The sequence below is a fragment of the Mus musculus genome, chromosome 6 (assembly GCF_000001635.26).
Source record: "Mus musculus strain C57BL/6J chromosome 6, GRCm38.p6 C57BL/6J".
NCBI classification, from domain to species: domain Eukaryota; kingdom Metazoa; phylum Chordata; class Mammalia; order Rodentia; family Muridae; genus Mus; species Mus musculus.
The window spans coordinates 36,763,401-36,784,863 of NC_000072.6; the positions used below are offsets into that span (position 1 = coordinate 36,763,401).

The 21,463-nt window shown below is 40.5% G+C and overlaps 1 protein-coding gene across 2 annotated transcripts in view; it reads right to left on the bottom strand.

Annotated features, from left to right (window-relative positions):
* Ptn (pleiotrophin) overlaps positions 1 to 21,463 on the bottom strand; it is a 95,256-nt gene that overhangs the window by 48,477 nt on the left and 25,316 nt on the right. The window lies entirely within an intron of this gene.

A 21,463-nucleotide genomic window follows, 5' to 3' on the forward strand; every position in this document is an offset into this window, starting at 1 on the left:
GCCTTAGTGACAAGCATCTTTTGTGATACTAAGCTTTAAACAGGGTTTGTGTCTAATAAGATACATGGGAGAAGGTATATGGACTAGGAAATCCTGGGCTATTTTGGAATTCTATTTACCTGAGGTATCTATAAAATAAAACAGCTTTATTCTAAATACTAGAAGGGAAAACATAGATGTTTACTTCCACAGACTTAATTTAAAACACTAATTTATACTGAATTCAGTGGTATTAAAAATGATAAACAAGTAAAGTTACATAGATTTAATTTAAAAAAACTAGTTTACAATGAATCCAGTAATATTAAAAATAAAATGATGAGCAAGAATAAAAATATAAATAAAGTAGCAGCTTTTGAAGACCTATGATAGACTATATAAAAATATGAAAATCTTGTCTAAGTCCTGTTAGAAACAATAACTTAGCATCTGAAGTGTGTTAAATAAGATATTAACGTATGAAGTATAAAAGTAGCTTAATATTCTATTAACAAATGGTTAAATTGAAATTAACACCTAAACCATTCATCACAAATTCAATACTTTGGAATGAAATTAATGAACATAATGAACATTATTCAAATATTCTGTAAAGAAATAAACGAAACATTTTTGAAAAAACAAGAAAATAGAAATGCTATCCCTACCCCTCCTCATATCCATAGTTTAACATGTTCAATACTGTGAATGACAGTCCTCTCAAAACTATTTAGTAATTTTATGTCATCTGTAGTTCATTTGTTTGTTTATTGGAATAGAATAAGGTGATTCTGACATGTACATGGGATTTCAAAAAGCTAGAGAAAACTAAGAAGCTGAAGTTTGAGTCATTGCAGCGAGTTAAGAATAGTGTTCAACAACAAGAAATGCCTTCAAATATTCTCGAGATGGAGAATAAATATGCAAAAATACATATGGAAATGGACTTGAGAAAGAAAAGGGAGGAGCAAGGAAGAAATTCACCAGCACAAATACACCAGCACAAATACCCACGATTAGGTGGACTAGCAAACAGTACCTTACAGGAACGTTATGAAATATGGTCCTGCTAAGTATATATCAACCAGTGTATTAATTCTAGGACACTCCTACCAAATAGGTACATTGGCAACGCCAAGCATCCTCTAGGCACTGTTTGACAAAATTCTAGTGCTCAGATGACCTGGACTGACCCATCACTGCCCTTGATGGATATTTGCTACAAAATTTTTGCTTGTTTCCGACATGCTTCTTATTTGAATTCCTTACTGTTAAGAGCCCCTCACTGAAGGCAAGGGCTGAGATAATGTAACAATTCTTCAGCAAAACTGATGTTAATGAGAATAAACTAATGGTAGTTCCCCAGTAGAATCAGCTATGCAAGAAATTGAGTCTTCCATAGAAGCTATTACTTAAATAGTATTGATAAGCATGAGAAACAAGATTTGAGAAAAGAAAAATTTAAAGAGGAAAAATTCCAGAAAATTCCAGAAGCTGACAAACCATAAATGAATCATTAGGATTTTGTGTCATGTTTTCTATGTATGTCCAGCCTTAGAAACTTGAAACTAGTATGAACAATAGCTCTTGCATCCACCTGCCTCAGTCAGTGGCCCCTACCTGGAGCTGGACTCCTGCATCTTGGCACCCAAACAGGGACCTCAAGATAAGGTAAGTATCCCCCTCAGTGTCTTGGTGCAAGAAGGACCTCACTAAAGGGTACTGCAGACCCCCTGATAGAAGCTGTACTTTGGCCATAGATCCAATTTATATAGGTCAGTTTTGTCTTCCCCATTGCTCCAACTTTCTGAAATGAAATGAATATTCTAGTCTCGTATTAAGTTGTCAGAGGCATTGCCATTATCAGCAGCCTGCTGTCTCTACCAGTATGTCCAGAGCTCTTTCCACTTTGTGTAAGGCTGCTTTCTTTTATGACAGCTATACCTGGGCTTGTGAATAGCTAAACAAAATACAGGCATTGTAATGGACCCAGCAGAGGAGTAGAACTGAGGGACAAGTGAGAAAGGAAAGCACCTATAAATAGATGGAATGGAAAGAGTGAACTTGTGTGAGTTTGTGCTTTTGTGAGCATCTTCCCCTCACTACCAGTGTAACCACTGAAGAGGAATCAGAGAGTAAGTGTCCCTAAGTTCACATATAAGCCAACATCATGCAACAGCCTAAATTTCCCAACTGGAATATTTAACATGCTAGTATTTGGGGGTTGAAATGTTTATGGAGGAGTGTTGAAAAGAACAGATGTGTGCTACTGGGTGGTAAAGTTTTGGATGATTCTCCCAAACCCAGGTCAGGCGTATGGTGGAGTGATAGTCTGTGCTTGATTATTCATTTAATGATTTCTTTAGACAAGTTCAGGTCTACAGTAAAACTGACAAGGAAGTACATGAATTCCACACTTGTCCCTTCCCGCTACCCATAGCATATCTGCATCCCCCACTAGAGAGGTTCATTCGTTATAAACAATGAGCCTACATCCACATGCCATTGTCACCCAGAGCCCACAGTTTACAGTGGGATTCACTCTTAGTGTTGTATCTGGACAAATTCATGGAAGCATGTATCCACCATTATATTAAAATATGGCGTGGCTTCATCACTCTGAAGATCTTTTTGCTCTGTCTGATCTGACTTCTTAATGAAACAATTTATTATAGATATAAGATGATGGTGAGGACAGGCAAAACACTGAATCTTGTTGACCTACTTCTAACAATAGCACTTAGGCTATAATTGTTCAAAATCTTTCAGCACTGTCAAATGAAATAATAAAGTAATAAAATGCCTAGAATTTGCTCTAAGATACTAAAGGAAAAGTTTCGGCATATAATGTAAGGTATGTTGATCAACTTGCACATATACCAGAATCCTGTTTCTGTATTTATACACATGCAGGTGCTACTTACTTCCTTTTTTTGGGTTGGTTTTATTTTTGGTTTGTTCATTTTTACTTCCTAAAAAGAAGCCAAACTTGGGCAGGCATTTAATGGAGGTACAAAAAGGTTTCTTGGATTAGCAGCACATATGTCTTTTCATTGCTGTTCCTTTGGATCCCATAGCTCAGTGAAGGAAGTTCCCGTTCACGTTAGCTGAGGAGTTGCACTCAATCTACTTAGGTTCTACGGAGAACTGTTGAGTCCCATGAAGATGTCCTGTACAGAATTCAAGGTGGTATCTCTTCCTCCAAACCAGTGGTTCTCCACCTGTGGGTTGTGACCCCTTTGGAGTCAAATGACCCTTTCACAAGGGTCTCCTAACACCATTAGAAAATACAGATATTTATATTATGATTCAAAATTGTCTCAAAATATAGTTATAAAGTAGCAATTAAAATAATTTTGTGGTTGGGAGACTCCACAACATGAGGACCTGTAATAAAGGCTAGCAGCATCAGGAAGTTTGAGAACCACTCCCTGGGGAATCTAAACTTACTTCCAGGTCCACTGGCTGTAAAGTTCTTTGCCTTCTCCCCCTTGTTTGGATAAAGTGTCTTTGAATCAATGTCCAGCAGGGTTGTTCCTTTGCTTTGTAAAGTTAATAGCTGGCTCCTTCACTTGGCAGTCAAGTACTTCATCAAATGCCAACTAAGAATAACTTTTTACCCACTGGGACATCTCATGCTCTACCAAAAGAGTTTGGCCTATTTGTGAGTTTCTCTGTCACCTACCCCAGCCATCAGAAAGCTAGCCAAGTTGTCATTGCTGAAAAGGCCATTATTGATCGTGTCTTGACTCGTTCTTCTAGGTGCTTCGAGGTATAGGAGTGTTCATTTGCATATGTGGCAAATACAACATCTTGTCAAGAATTTGGCAAGCAGTGGAAAAGAAATCTCCCTGGGACATCCACCTGTTGGCTTATGTTGATTTTTATGATAGTCTTGCCTCATGTGGTAGTCACTGGCCACTCATTGCTATTTAGTGCACAAAAATGAGCAGTAAAAACTATAACAAAGATCAAATCGAATGTAACAACTGTGAGAGCAAAGGAGAATGTAGAAAATACTTCAAATGTAGTTATTAATTCAATAAATGAAATCATGTATTCAAGGGTCAGTTGTGGTGAAGAGTTGAGTACATTCAGTTTTTACTTTAACACAAATAGATAATAAGCAAATTTTCTTTTCTTCCTCTGTAAACCTTGACCTTTCACATGAGTACTAAATATATGTATATATGTGTATATATGTATATGTGTATATGTGCATATGTATATATGTGTATATGTATAGTATTCCAAGCACCGTGACATGAGCTAGTCATACACTTTCCAGTACACTACCTAGTTCGTTGCTTAGAGCCTCACTGTGTAGTAAAACAGCCACTAATCCTGTGTGACTGTCAACACTAGAAATTTGTCAAGTCTGAACTGAGACATGTGGTAATCAACCTGAATTCCAATGATGCTGTAATATGAATGGTTACATGATATCTCAGTTGTATTCTTTTGAGTTTAAGAAGTTTAAACTTGGAAAAGATCATGAAATGAACCAATCAGTACAATTCTGAATGCCTGAAATTGAATCAAAGATTAAACAGTTACATGGTATCACTGGATTATGAGTACTTGTGATTTCTGTAAAAAATTTTTAACTCTAAAGTAATATTTTAAATACTTTATTTTTATATTGAATCCATGGTGAAATATTACAACATATTACTAAAGTTAATTTTGCCTGTTTGCAGGGTGTGTTGGGTATGATTATAGAACAAACAAGGTCACATATGGGAATTACATTGTATAAATTATTTTCCTCATTCAACTGGTGTAGTACCCACACTGACTGGGGCAGTAGCGCAGGTGCACACACTCACACACACATAGCTGTAAAGCAAATGGATGAAGGGACCTAGGAATTATAAGCTACCTCAGCCCCACTCATCCCTCCTCTTTTCTGATCCAGAGAGGCCAGTTGTATTTGTGCTACAAGCATAGGTAGCATGATGCTATGGAAAGATGGTCAAGGTTAAATGGAAAGCCAGATCCCTCTGGTTGCAGAGTTTCCACTTACTGAAACATGAAGAGAGAGAGAGAGAGAGAGAGAGAGAGAGAGAGAGAGAGAGAGAGAGAGAGAGAGAGAGAGAGAGAGAAAATTCTGCAGAATTACTAACTCCTTAGATGTAAATGTAGAACGATTCTGTGCCCTATGTGCAGCCGGATATACTGTGAGCCTTGTTGCCATTACAATTTATAATAACCATCATAACAGCTACTTCTATAAGCAATCAAAAAGTGGTGAACATTATCAAAATTCCATAATTCTGGAGAAATTTCAAAACCAACAACAGCACAAATAGAGATTGAATATTAACAAAAGCAACTGTAAGGCTGGCCAAAAACAAGAGTTAGGAAAGGTCTAGATAGTTTGACATGTAGTAGAAATGTAAAAAGAGTGAGGGTTGGGGCTAGAGAGATGGCTCAGAGGTTAAGAGAACTGACTGCTCTTCCAGAGGTCCTGAGTAACCAAATGTTGGCTCACAACCATCTGTAATGGGATCTGATGCCCTCTTCTGGTGTGTCTGAAGACAGCTATACATAAATACTCATATACATAAAAAGTAAGTAAATAAATTATTTTTTTAATGTTTTAAAAAGAGTGAGGGTAATTTGACTTAGCACTTCACATCTGTCTCAGTTGTATGATAATGGCCATTCTTTTGAGACCACCTGCTTGTCCTGTAAAACAATCTGACATAAGAGTCGTTAAAACACTACTGTTAAAAATAAAGCCCACACCATGCTTGTGCTGTAGCTGATTGTTTAATGTTTCTATGGTAGCACAGGGTGGGAGGGATGTTGGAGATTTTGAACAGAGGGTATCTATACAGCCTCTGGCTGAGCAATACCAGGCACCACACCACTTAGCCCATAATGACACACCATGGAAACATAGAAACCCAATTATTCTCTTGAGCATCTAAGCTGATCCCGACATTCCTGGTCTCCATCAGACACTGAAAATCAAGGCCGAGCAGAGTCCCCTTGCTGTGCTACTTTGGTTCTGCTTGTCATCCTACAGGACATTTGCTCTAGTGTAGAAAGCTGAGCTGTTTCTTTGCCATCTAAACTGCACCAAAGAAACAGAAAGTGTCCCAAAGCAGGACCTATCTATCAACACAGATATTTCCCAATGGACAAAGAGGTTTGTAGCTCAGGAAAGTACACAGAAGGGAGAGAAGTTCATCGACTTCAAGAAGTTTCCATAAGATACAGAAAAATGTCAAACAGGAAAAATACTTGTTCAAATGAAGTATGTTACAAGACAGGGAACTTCCAGTGTCCTCACACCCCAATAAGCCAGCATCGTATCCCTCAGTTGTCATGGTCAGGCCTGGCTTTAATATGGAATCATGGGACACAAAGTGGAAGCAAGTAAAGCTAAGAATTACCTATTTCCAACCTTTGTTATCTCCTGGCAGTGCCTCCACCGGCCAAAGCCAACCAGAAACTAGATGGCAAAGGAACCTGTTCACATTTTCTGTAAATACCAACCTCTTGGCTTTCAGAGCAGAACAGAGGCATGCAGAGCCTGGGATGCATCAGAATACACTGAGCAGAACTAAGCTGTATGGGAAGGTGGTCTGTGGATGAGAAGGACCAGGGATGGGAAACACCATCCAAGCCCACAGCCAGCATGCTCTGACACTCCATCTCCCATTGCCTCAGTATGGAAATCTCACACCGTGGAGGTCAGAGAACTCTCTCAAGCATCTGGAATGGTGAATTGCAAATAAACACCTAAAGCCAAGACTGGGAGCAGAGATAAAGAAGACACAAGCTCACAAGCAGCTTTGAGGACATAAAAATTTCTCAGCAGAGCCAAGGGGTGGTGGCACACACCCTTAATCCCAACAGAGACAGGTGGATCTCCAAGAGGCCAGCCTGGTCTACACAGTGAGTTCCAGGAAAGCCAGGACTTCACAGCAAAACTATGCCTCAAAAAGCAAACAAACCACAAAAAGAAAAAGGAGAGGCAGGGGAGGGGGAGGAGAAGAAAAAGAAGAAAAAGAAAAAGAAAAAGAAAAAGAAAAAGAAAAGAAAGGAAGAAGGGAGGGGAGGGGAGGGGGAGGGAAAGGGAAGGGGAGGGAAAGGGAAGGGGAGGGAAAGGAAAGGAAAGGAAAGGAAAGGAAAGGAAAGGAAAGGAAAGAAAATCCCCATTGTCTGTAAATTTGAATTTCCAAAATCCTGCAACTTGGGCTAATCCAAATTTTTGTTAAATTATGATCAAACTAATCCTCAGTTCTATGTATATTCACTTGCTGGCCAAAATAGGCTTTAGAGTTTCTTTTTCTGCCTAGCCATACACTAACCTGAGCTGTTCAAAAGCTTATTGAGTCTGGGATTATCCACTAACCCAAAGAATATATCCCAACCACTTACTGTTAAAGTGTCTTAAATGTGAGATTTCTTTCCCCAACTTTTCTGATGCTTCCAAAGGTCTTGTTATGGAAATGTTAGCAATTAAACAGTGATACACTTTGTACTATAATTTTAGTTTCAAAATTCACAGCTGGACCTTAAGACACACAGAGCCCCTAGATGGGATTAGGAGCAATCCTCTGGGTGACTCAGCACATTATGTTGAGCACGGATTGTTACATGATGACCCTATCTCTTTGCTGCCCCTGTGGCCCACAGCTGTGAAGGAACTATTCCTGGCCTTCCTGCCTGGCTTAACAGGATGCACCCAACTCCTTCCCTCCTTCCAACTCCTTCAACTTGCTCTGCCTTTTCCAACACCTCCCTACAGGGGCTTGAGTTCCCTTGCAGGATTTGCAAAGGGGCAAAACAAAACAACCATTGGTTTTGGTTGTTGCTCAGAACTCAGCTTGGGAGCAAAGAAAGAAGGCAGGGTTAGTAATATATCCAGGAATTCAGGGAAATAACATGGCTCCAAGCCTAGCTAGAAGCACCCAAGCTAAGCAATATATATGTATATATATATATGCACCAAGCAGTATAGCAGTCCTTTCCATTCTACATGAAACCTCCTAGGTTCAAATTCTTGGGAAGGCTTGTGCTTCAGACGCCTTAGAAGAAATTTGGGAAATCTAAACAGTGTCTCATTAAATTCTGAGAACAAAAGGGAGTTCCCTGTCCCTGGGGTTAATGAAAAGTTCTTGAGAGGTTTCCTACATGTTTCAAGTGGGTTTCTGTCACCTCCCTGTGAGGGCTCTCAGGCAGAACACTGATCATCTGCTGTATGTACAGCCAGTCTCTAATCTTTAGGACCATTCTCTGCAGGCAGTCAATACCCACCCTACATGCCTTTAAACTATAACAAACCTTCTAACAACATTCTTAATACTAGCTGCCATTCGCTGAATTTTTGCTGTGATTGTTTGGGTTTTCTTTTTTCTCTTAGATGCAGTCATACTACTAAATGTTTTGTTTGCATGCCTGTATTTCACCTAGTCTTTATCAGAAGCCCATTATGAGGTGAATGCTAAAGCTTACTCATAAAGAGCGGAGCTGAGTGTTTAAGAGATCCTGTTCTCATGGAAGGACTGTTAGAGACAGCACCAGAATTGTCCCCAGGAAGGTACACTGTGGTCCACCACACATAGGGTGCTGACAGGCAGTGTGCTGGACAAAGGGGAGCATTCCTGAACAGGAGAGATGCACAATAACATGTCTGACATGGTAGTCTCAAGACTTGAGTCATGTCAGTAGCAGGGCTGAGAGGGAGCAGAGGCAAACTGTTCGCTGTTTCAAAATGAATTCACCAGTTCTCTCAGAAGACTACAGCAGTGTGTCCCTGAGACTAAGGTTTAAGCCTTAGTGTGAGATAGAAAAAACAGAAGATGATCTGGTGCCAGGCCTCAAGAAGGCTTTCCTGAGAGACAAAACTGAGAAATAAGTTGGCAGTAAAAGAGAAGGCACTGCACCTAGGCATAGAAGAAAGTGCCTATATCTTCTTGGAAATCAAGGTGGGGCAGGGAAGGCGTTTCAGAAACAATGAAGCCTGTTGGGACCTGGAAATGAAGAGCGGGCATTGGCTGGTGTTATGGCAATGTATGGGCATGTTCAGCACAGGAGTCTCCTCATCAGGGAGGCAGAGCCCTGCTGCATCCCAAGTGAGGCCCACAAAACCATGTCTCCAATCCCTAAATGTTACCTTGACCAGGTAAGACTCTTCCTCTCAAAACATCACTCTGGATATGATACAGATTTGAACTTCCTTGCACCGTCTTTGAGGAGTTCAGCCTTTGATGTTTAATTTCTTCCATCTATACCTTCAGCTGAATTCCATTCCTCCACCTTTAATGTTATGCAAACAGACTCATAAAAGACAATTTGGTTAATTAGAAAAAAGTCAGGCTGGAGTTCCAGACAGAAAACGTTCAAAGGGCAAGGTACAATAATTGCCAAAATGAGGCTCTTGGAATGCACATCTTCATACACAAGAGTCTTCTGGAGAGGACCTTGAAGGTTTGCAGTATTTATCAGAGACAGGCAAAAACTAGGGTAATTTGGGGGGAAGCAGATATATCATCAAGAAGAGACTGTGGCAGGGAAGACCCAAGTTCCTCAGAGAAAGCCCCCCACCCACACACAAACACACAGTGGCAGCTACAAGAGAGTAAGTAGTCCAAGGCCTTCTGTAAGCACCACAAACTTACCAGTACACAGGCAGGTTTAGTAAGCATTGTCACACTGTAGAGAATGAACCAATTTGTAAAGGCTGGAGCAGATACTTAAAAGAAGATAAGTGATGTACATATTTGCTAATTCAGATAAAGAATTAACAATGAAAGAGGGTCATATTTCCCTCAAGGCTGTCAAGGCAGGCTGAGAATTGTATGTATAAAGACAATAGGATATACAGACAGCTTATGCGATGCGAAGCCCACATGTAATGGAAACACTGATGTTAAATGTCTACAAGAAAGTACCAGTGAGGTCCTTTACAGAGTGAGCTGGACTCTAGAGGCTCCATTTAGGCAAACAGGAAGGACGCTAAGAGATTTTCTTGTCCTTTAAACTCAACAGAGGTATGCTTTGCTTGGCTTTGTTTTAAACTTCATGTCATATGTCATAATAAACAGACACATGTTGGTATCTGAGAACTAAGATCTACCAATGTGGTAATAACCTCAAGCCTCCTTACTCCCATATGCATATTAGAGGGAATTCAGGAAAATAATTGTAAAAAGCCTCTAAGAGTGTGTTGTGCGTGTGTGTGTGTGTGTGTGTGCGCGCACGCGCGTGTGTTCTAGTAGCTTGTTGTGTTATGGTTTGCATTTTTAATTAATCTTTAAAACATTCATTGAAAGAAATGAATTTCACTGTTTCATCTGTTTTGGGTTTTTGAGATAATGTCTTATATAAACCAACATGGCCTGGCATTCACTACAGATCTGAGCCTGGCCATAAACCATTGATCCTTTTATGCTGGAATCACGTGTATGTATCTCTACACCTAGCTGAAAAGCCAGTTATGTTGTTTGTAAAATAAAAATGTTATGGATTCAAAAGAGTTTATATATAAGAAATTATACATTGTGGTTCACATAGATAGCCATAAATTATGCATTCTTTCATTTTTGACCCTAACGATTCTGTGACACAAACAGGCTGATTTTCATTATTCCTGTTTCTGAGAGGTAAACTCAATCCTCAAAGAACCTGAATGTCATCACGAAGTAGACACAGATAATGAGAACCCATGTCCTCCGATTCTTAATTCCCAGACAGCTTGAGTGTTGTACATAGAAACATGGTATTTAACTGCTAAAAAGGGGAAAACATCTGTTGCTTTTCAAGTCAAAATGAACAGGTTGAACAGTCAGGTGCAATTCAGTGTAGAAAAATACAGAACGATCGAGCAGATGGGAAAAAGCAAGGCAATCGGAAGTGGGGGCAGACGAACTAAACTTGCCTCTATCCTACCCTGAACACTGGCTGAGGGCTTCCTGGACCATCGGTACCATCCTGCCCAGCCTAGGTTAACACTTCTTAAAGGGAATGTTCAACAATGTTGTCACTGCCACTCTAAGGGCTCTTGATTAAGTAGAATATAATATCGTTCTCCAATTTGTACTTAAGCTAGCTGGTGCCTTTGTTATTCTAAGAGACTCCCAGCACTTTGATCTCACTAGACTGTTTGGCCAAGTTTAGGATAAATAAGTTGTTATTTAATGGTAGCCTACACTTTTAGAAATAGCCCAGAATAGCTCAAAAGTGTATCCACTCTGCTCTGCTATCCCTGTTCCTCAAATAAACTAAGCAGTTTAGATCCTTCGTGAAACAGTAACTATTGCTTGTACGGCGTCAGTGAAGAAATGCTTGATGCCCGTGCCTGTTCACAGCATTGTATTTATTGTAGTAATGTCAATAAGGCAGTGTTTCTATGGGCCAGCTGCACAGGGCATGGAAATGCCTATTGTTTCGTAACGCCCGTGCTGTATGTTATTGTTCTGCTACAGTGGAATTTTGCTGCTTGTGGCTATGATTCTCCTAAATGCTTTCGACTTAGAGTTTATTTGCAAGATTTATTCCCTCTTTGATTTATCTGTCCTGTGACTATAGTTTTTCTGTTTGTTTGGTTGTTTGTTTGTTTGGTTGTTTTTTAAAGTAACTCATATTCTGGTTAGCTATTGTAGAGTCCATGAAGGGGAAATTCTGTTTCCCGGGTAATTCTAATGAGCTACTTGACTTTAAAACAGCTGTTGGTGTATCATCCTTTATTTCATCATAGACTCAGGTGGGCCATTGAATTTTCAGGAAGGAGGTAGATTGTTGTTCTATTGTTAATATAAAGATCTTTCTCCAAACAAAGTAAGATGTCATATGACAATGTCTTGCAGCATCATTGTGGGCTGTTCAAACATTTACTTGGGGTTACCCTTAACTTGAGTAACAATTTGTAGTGGGATTATTTATACAGAATCAAATAGTTCCCTACAGTAGAGAAAGTATCAAGATACCTAGGAAAAAAGTTTTAAATATATTCTGCTCATTATTCAACCTTTCTACATGTACAATGCAGACCATTGTGCTAAGGATAGAAAGAGAAATGAAATGGAGGCCAAGCAGTTAAAGAGTCTTTAGAAAAACTGTATTTTGATCTTAATACTAATTCATTCCTTGCCAAAATCGTATTAAAACAGCACACACAAGTCAAAAGCAAGTGTGTTTCGCTCTCTGGTTGTTGTGATAGAATTTCTTGCATCTTAACCAGGAGACATAAAATCAGTAAGCTTAAATGCGAATATATTGTACCCAGGGGACACATGACACGGAGTCTTACAAAATCACTAAGAAGGGACGAAGAATCTCACACAGCATAAACACACAGGCAGCTTTAAAACTGAAGAATAGTTGTCCCTGGGCAATGTTTTAAGTGAAGTTGTCTATAATGTGGGAAAGCTTTGCTTGTGTATATGGGATGCACAACGTATGCCAAGTCCGGCCCTTGAGAAGATCCATAGCGTTTCACACACAATGCTTCCCATATAAAGTCACCAGAGACCATCTGAAAACCACTACAGAGACTGAGACCTGACCCCGGCGTTTGCGTTCCTCCCCTTTTCTCTGATCTTTTTCTCTTTTTCCCCTCCCTTCCTTTGTATTTTGCCTTCGGAGGGACAAGTATTTGCCCAGTTTCTTTGGGTTACAATATGTTATCCCTAGTGGAAATCAGAGGCTTGAATTCAAAAGGTGATCACTCTTGACCTTTGACCCTGGTGCCTCCCACCCCACAGTTCTGTTTCCATGGAAGTGAATAGCCAAGTGGAAAAATGGGAGCAGGCAGAGTCTATAGCTATTCACAGACCACCTCACCCCTCCCCCCCCAAAGAGAGCGAGAAAGATGAATGAATCTCATTCATCAATAAGCAGGAGATGAAGAAGAATGGTCTATTGGCTGAAAAGCAAGCACAGCGAGGGTGAAGAGAGAAGTCAGGGAAAGACAGGCTGAGGAGTAAGGAGGTTAGTGAGCAGTGAAAGTTGCAAATTCTCAAAAGCAAAATCTCCCCGAGCCATGTCTCTGTCAGGAGAAGGCAGCTTCAAACAGGAAGGCTTGTGACTTGGTGTACCCTTTCTTAATAAATAAATAAATAAAAATAAAATAAAAGCAAGCAAGAAAAAGCAATACATTTCAAGGACAGTCTGAAGGCAAAGCCAGGGAACTGGCAGACACTGGTAGAAGTAGCAGAGTCAGGACAGAAACCTGAGAAAGCCCAGTATTAGACTTCTATATATCTAAAAGCGAGGTACAGTAGCCAAAGCAATCTGACTGCCACCTAGCACGGATGAACATTTCAGTATGCCTTGAAGCAAACAACGAAAGGACAAAAGTCACCTGAATCTGGCTGTCCAGATAAATGACCAGCAGACAGCATAGGAACTCACAAACATACAGAGCAGGTCATTTCAGTTTAAGAGTATCTGTTATGGGGTAGAGACTCCAGCATGAAATCAGTTCAAACTCAAATTTAGGGGAGTCCAATAATTGTACAGTTACAGCTATAGTTCCTCTTCCTCCACATGATATAACTATTCCCCAATGTATTATTCATTATGTATCTTTTTTTAAAAAGCCTAGGTTTTGTCTGTTTGTCTTGTTTATCATATGAACACCAGCTTTAAAGTCTTAAATACTCTAAGGAGTTTTCCTTCTATGGGTGTCAGTGTAACCACCACAGGCTTCAGATAAAATACACTGCAGCAAGAAGGTATTTTTACCACTTTTCAGTCTATTTCTCTTACACCAAAAAGACATCACTTACATCATGATGTGTGGAGAGGAACTGTGCTTGCAAAAGACATGTCCTCCTGCCTCCTCACTGACGTCTTCCAGCCATATTCAAATAGAATTCTAAAATTATTTCACAGGAAATTTGGCAGTGGTCCTAAATGTCTGCTTGCACTTCCCTTTCCCCCTTCATCTCTCTTGACACTTTTCTGACTACGTTTTCTAGAACTGTCAGATTCTAAGCATAAGAATATACATGAAGGAGGTGATGGATTATGGTTGGAGGAAAAAAAAATAGAGAGGCTGACAGTCAACTTTGCAAATTCACAAAAGCTGGACTCAAGTAGAGACCTCATTGAATGCCAGGGTACACATATACTTATCTCTGTCAGGGCCAGGGAAATTGAATACCCCAAACATTACAAAATGGGACAGAGCCATGAGTATAGGAAAATCCATGATAGAAGAAGCCATCAGAGAGTGTCCATTGTCTTCCACTCAGGAAATTGAGATGAACATATAGCCAAGACTTGTAATTACGCCCTCCTCGCACTGCTTCCTCTGCTCTCTCCTTCTGCTCTACAGATTCCCATGAAAAACATTAAAATGGGGACTCAAATGCACAGCCAAGTAGACTCAATTCTTTTTGGGCCTCCGCCAGATTCTCATTAGGTCCTGGACGTGTGAGCCAGTGCTGATTTCCATAGTTGATCTAGCCTAAATCTGCCCTTCCCAAAGCACTAGGCTTTGTCCTGCCCTTGCAGTCTTTAAATGGGGCTTTGGGTGAGAGCACTACAGAGGCACCCTCACTGTTCATTATTATGAATTTGATGGGCTCTAAGTCTTCTTCCCTGAAAGCTCTGCCAGGGTGAGATCCCGCTGGATTTCAGAATCATTGCTCCCCATGCTAAGTCTGCTTAAGAATGGGAGCTGGGGTTGGGAGGGAGGGTAGGATGCAAAATAAAGGCAGTGCTTTTCCTCAAATTCACCTCACTTCATGTGGGAGTTAGAGGCCATCCGTACTCAGGAAAGGCTAATTACATAAATCAGATGCCCTGGCTGAGTTTCTAGTCCTCTGGGAGCAGGGAGAGCTAGGGATAAATGAGGTCTTCTAGGAAATGAAAGGGCCCCTTTGAAAACAATGCCAACACCAATACAGCGTAGCTTCTCTTTGTATTTTTTTAATAGAAGCAGAAAAATCTGGACCAAGGATAACAAAAGTAGCTGACTTTTTATCTTTCAGAAGATTTGGAAATCCGTACACCATTTATTTACCTCTTCCTTGGTGTATGCTTAAGCTTTTCTTGCTCCACAACTCCTAGATTGTTCAGACATCTTAATACATCCTCAAAATGAAATCTGGCTTATGGTTTTCAGAAACTGTATTGGTGATCAGAATGTCCTAACAGTAAGAGCAGTTATTGGGTAGCCAGAGCTGGACATGATGGGAAAAATCACAAAACAGAGAAATGGGAAGATGTACTTCTCAGTTTGGCCATTCGCAAGCATGATGGCTTGAATGGGTATCTTGTTTTTTGGAGTCTTAAAGTCCTCATACAAAAACATAGGTTTGACAAACACTAGTAATGAAAACCCACAATACCTGATTCTAGTTTTCCATACATGTCATGAGCAGTCAGCCCACAGATGACAACCTGAAATTCAGTCTAAGAATCAATGGCACAGAAGCCAGCAATTTTGAATGTCAGACTTCAATATTGAACTTTGATGGAATTTCATGTTTTAAGTATCTTCCTTGTGGGGAGGCTCAGTTCCTGTGAGAGTTCATTCCTTATCTTATCTCTCTGCATTGCCATGCCTCATACAGATTGCTTTGGAGTAAAGCACTAAGCCATCTAATTCCTCAAAATAAAGCTTCTTTGGGGAACTGGAAAGGCCTTTATTCATAACGTAGTAGTAAATATATCATTAGCTAGATTCTCAAACTCAGTACCTGGGTCATTGAGCACCTTTATGTTCATGTAAATCACAAAATAAACAGGGAAAACCTTTCTGAGAAAGCCTAGACAGAAAGTTGACTTAATTATACTGATCATATATTTTTATCAAAAGGTTTTTTTTTTCTTTCCCTCATGTTTCTGACTAGAAGCTACAAATTAAAATTTCATTCTTGCCTGATTTAGAACCCATATTAAATAAACTTAACTGGGGTAGCCCAGTTTGGCGTTTTCTGTGTGCAACATAACTTGGTAATTCTTCAGATAGTCCTCATAGTATACACAGATACATGCCCCATGTACAGCAACATTTCCCAATACAAAGAGGCCAAAGCCACTGATGAACAGGAGAGTCAGGAACAGAACACAGTCATGAGCCTCTCTCCCCAATCCTCTGCATATTTCCTTCTAACCTGGCTGCTCTATGCAGATTACTATGTACTGGAGTGGATGGCTGTTGCTGTGTGCTTGGCGGAGGGAGCAGCTTCACCGGACTATAAAGTCCCTAGAATTATACAGTCTTTCCCCAGTAATCCTAGGGAGGAATATTCAGGGTCCTTACACTAGGACCCAACCATGCCTTTGTAATTTTTCTCTCTCTCTCTGCCCTGCTTTTCTTACAGCCTATAAATGCTTTATCTCTCGTCCACTGGGAGGAAGCGCTACCTCTCACTGAGCCAATTCATTGTTTATTGTCATGAATTTTATGCCCCGAGTCCTCATAGCCTTGGAAGCTCCAAAATGTATTACTATTTAAAAGTCATGACTTTCATTCTCATTTGGCGATAACCGCTTTCTTCTCAAGGTTATATTATCTTTTCCCCTAGCTGCTCAAGAGAAGTGAAAGAAGAAACTGCTGACAAAATAGAAAGAAGAAAACTCAGCCCAGAACCAACCTTGCTATTTCACATTAATGCAGCATAGAGTCAGTGAATGTGTAAAGCAAAACGCCTATGCATCACGCAGACATCCTACCAATCGTGGGAACTTTCTCGAATCACCTGACCTAGACCCACCAAAACCTCACGAAGAATTGATCATCTTCTTCATCTGTTTTTCATGGTGGCCTGTGCCAGAAGCTGGGATTTGAAGATCAATAAGGAACAAGGAAAAAGAAAAAAGAAAAAGGAAAAAGAAAAGAAATTATAGACAGAGCATGATATGTACCACATTGGGTTGACCTGGTCAGAATTAGGGTCTGCCACACTAAGGAAAGGTAAATATGAGGCCTTCTGTGGCAAGCACGTGGTACCCAAACACAGGGTGGCTCAGGTTCATCTCTAATGTGTGAGAGTTGCCACAATGAAACTCAGTAAGTGTCCTGATACAGAAACAATGGCCTAAAGACAGTGGGACTTAAAACACAAGAAGACTTGACCCATTGAAGGGTTCTAAATGTAATGCCTCATCCTGACATGGATATGAAGAGCATGTTAACACTTTTAGGCCAGGAAGCTTCCTTACCATGTCCATTAAAAACCCACATGAAGCTGGGACTGGCTGAGAGAGGAAAAAAGAAGGATGGAGTCAAAAATAGACACTGAAATGGAGCCAGGAGCAGAGAACAAAATGAAGATACTCTACAGTTTCTCAAATCCTAGAGGTCTGGGACGCCTGAGCATAGGGCTTTATGTCATTATCACAGAAAGGGGACAATTTTTGTTTTAAAATAGCACTGCTGCCGAGGGAGAAAAGCTTCAGTGGTCTTATCCAGTGCAAGATCCAAGATGCTACAGAATGGACCTCTCAGGCAAGAGCAGGTCAGATACGTCCACTGGAGGAAAAACAGTACAGTGGTTATGCAGGTAAACAACAGTTTTCTGATTAGATAAGAGGCCTACTCCATGGAAGGGATTCATTCATGTGTGGCCCTGTAAATCTGGTCAAAATCCCACAACTCAAGAGGTCATAGGCCCCAGGGGGATAGCTGCTATTGCTGTTTACTAACCTATACTGCCAAACTGACTTCTAAATATTTACATTTATAACCATCCTCCAACAGCCACCCATACAACGGAAGCACATAGGAGGAGGAAGGGCTAAGAGATCTACAAACCCTTCCAGAAATCAAAACTAGGAAATACTAACTTTATAGAATAAGATATTGTGTCTTTGGTGGTCAACAGCTTGAATCATTCTCCAATAAAAATATGTGTAAATTACAGTGTGTAGCCAAATAACTCCATGTCCCCATGTTCTGGGAATCTCTGGTGGCTTAGAGTTTTGTTTGAAGGTGTCTGGCTTGCTTTTCTTTCTAGGATAAAAAAGTAAGGGTAAAAGAAAAGGATAAGCAAGTGGGAATCTTACCACCATGAAAAGGGGAAGATGCTCAAAGGAGTTTGACTGTATTGATGTTTTTCCTGGGTGGCTTATGCATCCCTCTGCCTCCTTGGCCTGATGCTGGGGTGTGGTTAAGTTGCTGAACCAAGCAAGTTTCCTTATCTCAAATTCAGTTTAAATACCGACCTTTTGAAAATTTGTTACTGTTTATTTTTTTTTCATTTCTCCCACCACTCCCACCCACATATTTAATCAAAAATAGAAGCTATGAATCATTGGATACATTTTTAGCATACAGTCTAAGTGAACACCAAAAAATTCAAGCAGAAGGCTAGAAACTTCCACTTCATTTATTAAAAAAACAAATCAATCACAATCTTGCAATAGTTATTTTCTAGTTTATAACAACTTTCTATAAGACAAATATACAAAATAGATGAATTGGTTAGAGAAAATTCATTGGCATTAACACTAAAGCTAATGAATTAGTTTTTAACTGCTTACATGAGGTTGCTGTGGAAAATAAATTCACAGTGATATTTAATATACAGTCAGTGATATTTAATATACAGTCAGTGATGATATTTAATATACAGTATACCATAGGAATACTTTGAGATGTTTCAATGCCAAACTTGAAAATAACCTTTTTTCTTTTACTCCATTTGACTCCTACTACATTATCCATCTTGTAGACACCAAGCCATCTTGGCAGCTGGCAGTCCCCACATGTCTCCAAAAAGGCATTTTTCTGAAAACTCTTGGACCACCACCTCCCTAAGTCAACCTGGTGTGTTGGTTACTATTGACCACCAATTTGTCAGGATCTCAAATCATCCAGAAATCAAGTTGCTGGGCATAACTTTGATAAGTTATCTCGTTACCTGAACTGTAAAGACCCAGAATAAATGTGGCCACAAAATTCCATAAAAAGAAAAAAGTGAGCTAAGCAATAATGCTCATTCCTTCCTGAACAATGCGGATGGATTGTGACCAGGGACCTCACGCTCCTGCATCCATGACTGACCTCCCCACCATGGTGGAATGTACCCTGAATCTGTGAGCTATAATTCCTTTGGTTAGGGATTATGCTACCACAGAGCCTGGCAGTGGCCTCTCAGCCATTCCAACTCTCTTCCAGACAGAAGCAAATGTAAAGAGCAGCAGGGGGGAAAAAAAAGCAATAAATTGTAATGACTGTATTTCTCAGACTATCTAGGAGGTGATCGTGAGGGCAAGCACACATCAGTTGTCCTTATAACTTGGAGAATCCAGTACTGAGGGAACAAAGGCAGTTGATAGGAACTGGGGCAGGGCCAACTGGTCTGTAGATAGCAGTTCCGTCCATGGCCTTGTAATGCACTCTGAGATGCCTTCCTTCCTGTGCCTGACAAAATGCCAACCTATTGGAACCAGCAGCTTCGTGTATATCTTCCTGAAGGGAGGCTTTCTGACTGTGGTACACACAGCCATTCCTGTATGACCCAGCTCTTTATTGCGTTCTCTTTGAGCTGCCCCAGATATCCAGGCTAGAATACATTTCTTCAGCTCTGCCAATAATTCTAGGAACTATTCCACCTCCCTACTCAATCACTCAAGGATGAGAGACTATCTATAGGGGACTTCTCTGTGTGCAGCTTTTAAAAGCTGGTCGGCACTCACTCTTTCCCTTATAAAACTCTGTTCTCAAGCAAATTCCTCATAATCATCAAAGGGTGAGATGCATTCCGGCTCTTATCCACATTAAGCATTATCCTTGCTCATTGCTGAGACAAGGTCTTCTCCACCTCCAACAAAGTTGTAAGATCTGATTGCTACAGATGGCATGTTTGTTGGGGTGAAAGCTTTGTTTAGCCTCCCTGGGACCCTCCTGAGATATAACCTGTCTGCAGTGTGGTCACTTTGGACTGAGCCCGAGCTACTCCTTGTCACTCAGCCTCTTTCAGTTGGCTGCTGGTTTGTGAACAGAAGCCGAGGAATCACGTTTAGGTAGCAGGAGGGAAATTATCACTTATTTTAGGCTGTAACTTTATTTTTATCTGCTGTCGTGTTATTCCACAGTCTATTGGTGAGCTGCTGAGTGATGAGCAGGATGGAGGAATCTCATTAGAAAAGAAAAAAGACAATATCTATGAAGCTCAGCTTTAAGCCATGAATCAGAACCAAAATGTTTAGGAGGCCACATAATACCCTAAACGACACAAGCCCAAGATCAGCTTTCCTGGAGCAGACTGTGCGTTTAAGTATTCCGTTAACTAAGGCAGATTCAGCAATATCATGGCTCATTACTGATTTCTGTGTGTGTTATGGTACTTGTTCACAGGCCCTGGGGCACCTGGCAGAGGTGAACAAGAATCTCCAGTGCCATGTCTACATTCAATAGAACAAACATATGTATAAAACATTTATAGCACAATTCAAGGTATATATTGTGAAGTAAAAGAGCTGTTCAAATTCACTCTGTCTTGGGATACTGAATAGGCTTAAAAACCAAAGCAAAATACCTGTAGAACATAGAGTATTTATTTCCTATTTTAAAGTTACTATCTCAAGTCCAAACCCATCCTATATATTATGCTCCTTTGCTATTTTTCGGTGGTGGTAGAGGATATGTTTACTGTGTACGAAAACTTTGCACACCACTATTTATAATGTATGCTCATCCTCTGTTAGAATGGTAAGATTTGCTTCTTGGCTGGTACTAATAAAAAAGTTTGTAGCTCGGATCAGGAATTAGACCCCCAGAGAGGGGAGTTAGTGAAAGGTTCCGCTGTTCTTTTGACTTGAAAACCAAGTGAAGGACCATTTGCCAATGGAAAAGAGGAAGCTAACAATTATGCAAGGAAATGACATCACTGTCAAACAGATTCACACCTGTGGGTAACTGTGTTCCCAACCTAAGGAAGGACATGTTTTAATGGCAGCTGCCCTTGGCCACTCATTATGGGGGAATGATAGGTATTAGAATGAATGATGGAGCCTTGACAGGAGAAAATGGCAAGCCCAAGCTTAATTTCTCAAGCCTCAGAAGAAAAGCAAGATAGTCATCATAGAGAACTCTCCATCATTTGTAACTTCAGGCTAAGAATTCAGAAACTCAAATGCAATGTTTAGGGGTGTGTGTGTGTGCGCGTGCGTGTGCCTGTGTGTTGTGTCCATACCTGCATGTACAGATGAACTTGCCCATAAATATATGGCTAGAGGCCAGAGGTAGATGCCAGGTGTCTTCTTCCACACTATCATTTTTTGAGACACTGTCATTAGGTCTGAAGCTTTGTCATTTCAGCTGGACTGCCATGGCAGGCCAGCAAGTTCCAGAGCTCCTCCTGTTTCCACATCACACACATGCTGGGATCACAGCAATGACCTTTTATCCCTAGGATCTCGTATTTCCAACTCAGGTCCCCATGCTTGCAGAGCAAGCACTTAGCCCGCACAGCCAAACCCCCAGCTTCAGACAGCATTTTCACTGCAGCCAAACTGTCCAAGGTTTGAATGGAACTAAGAAGGGAACCAGAGCCCTCCTGGGGAG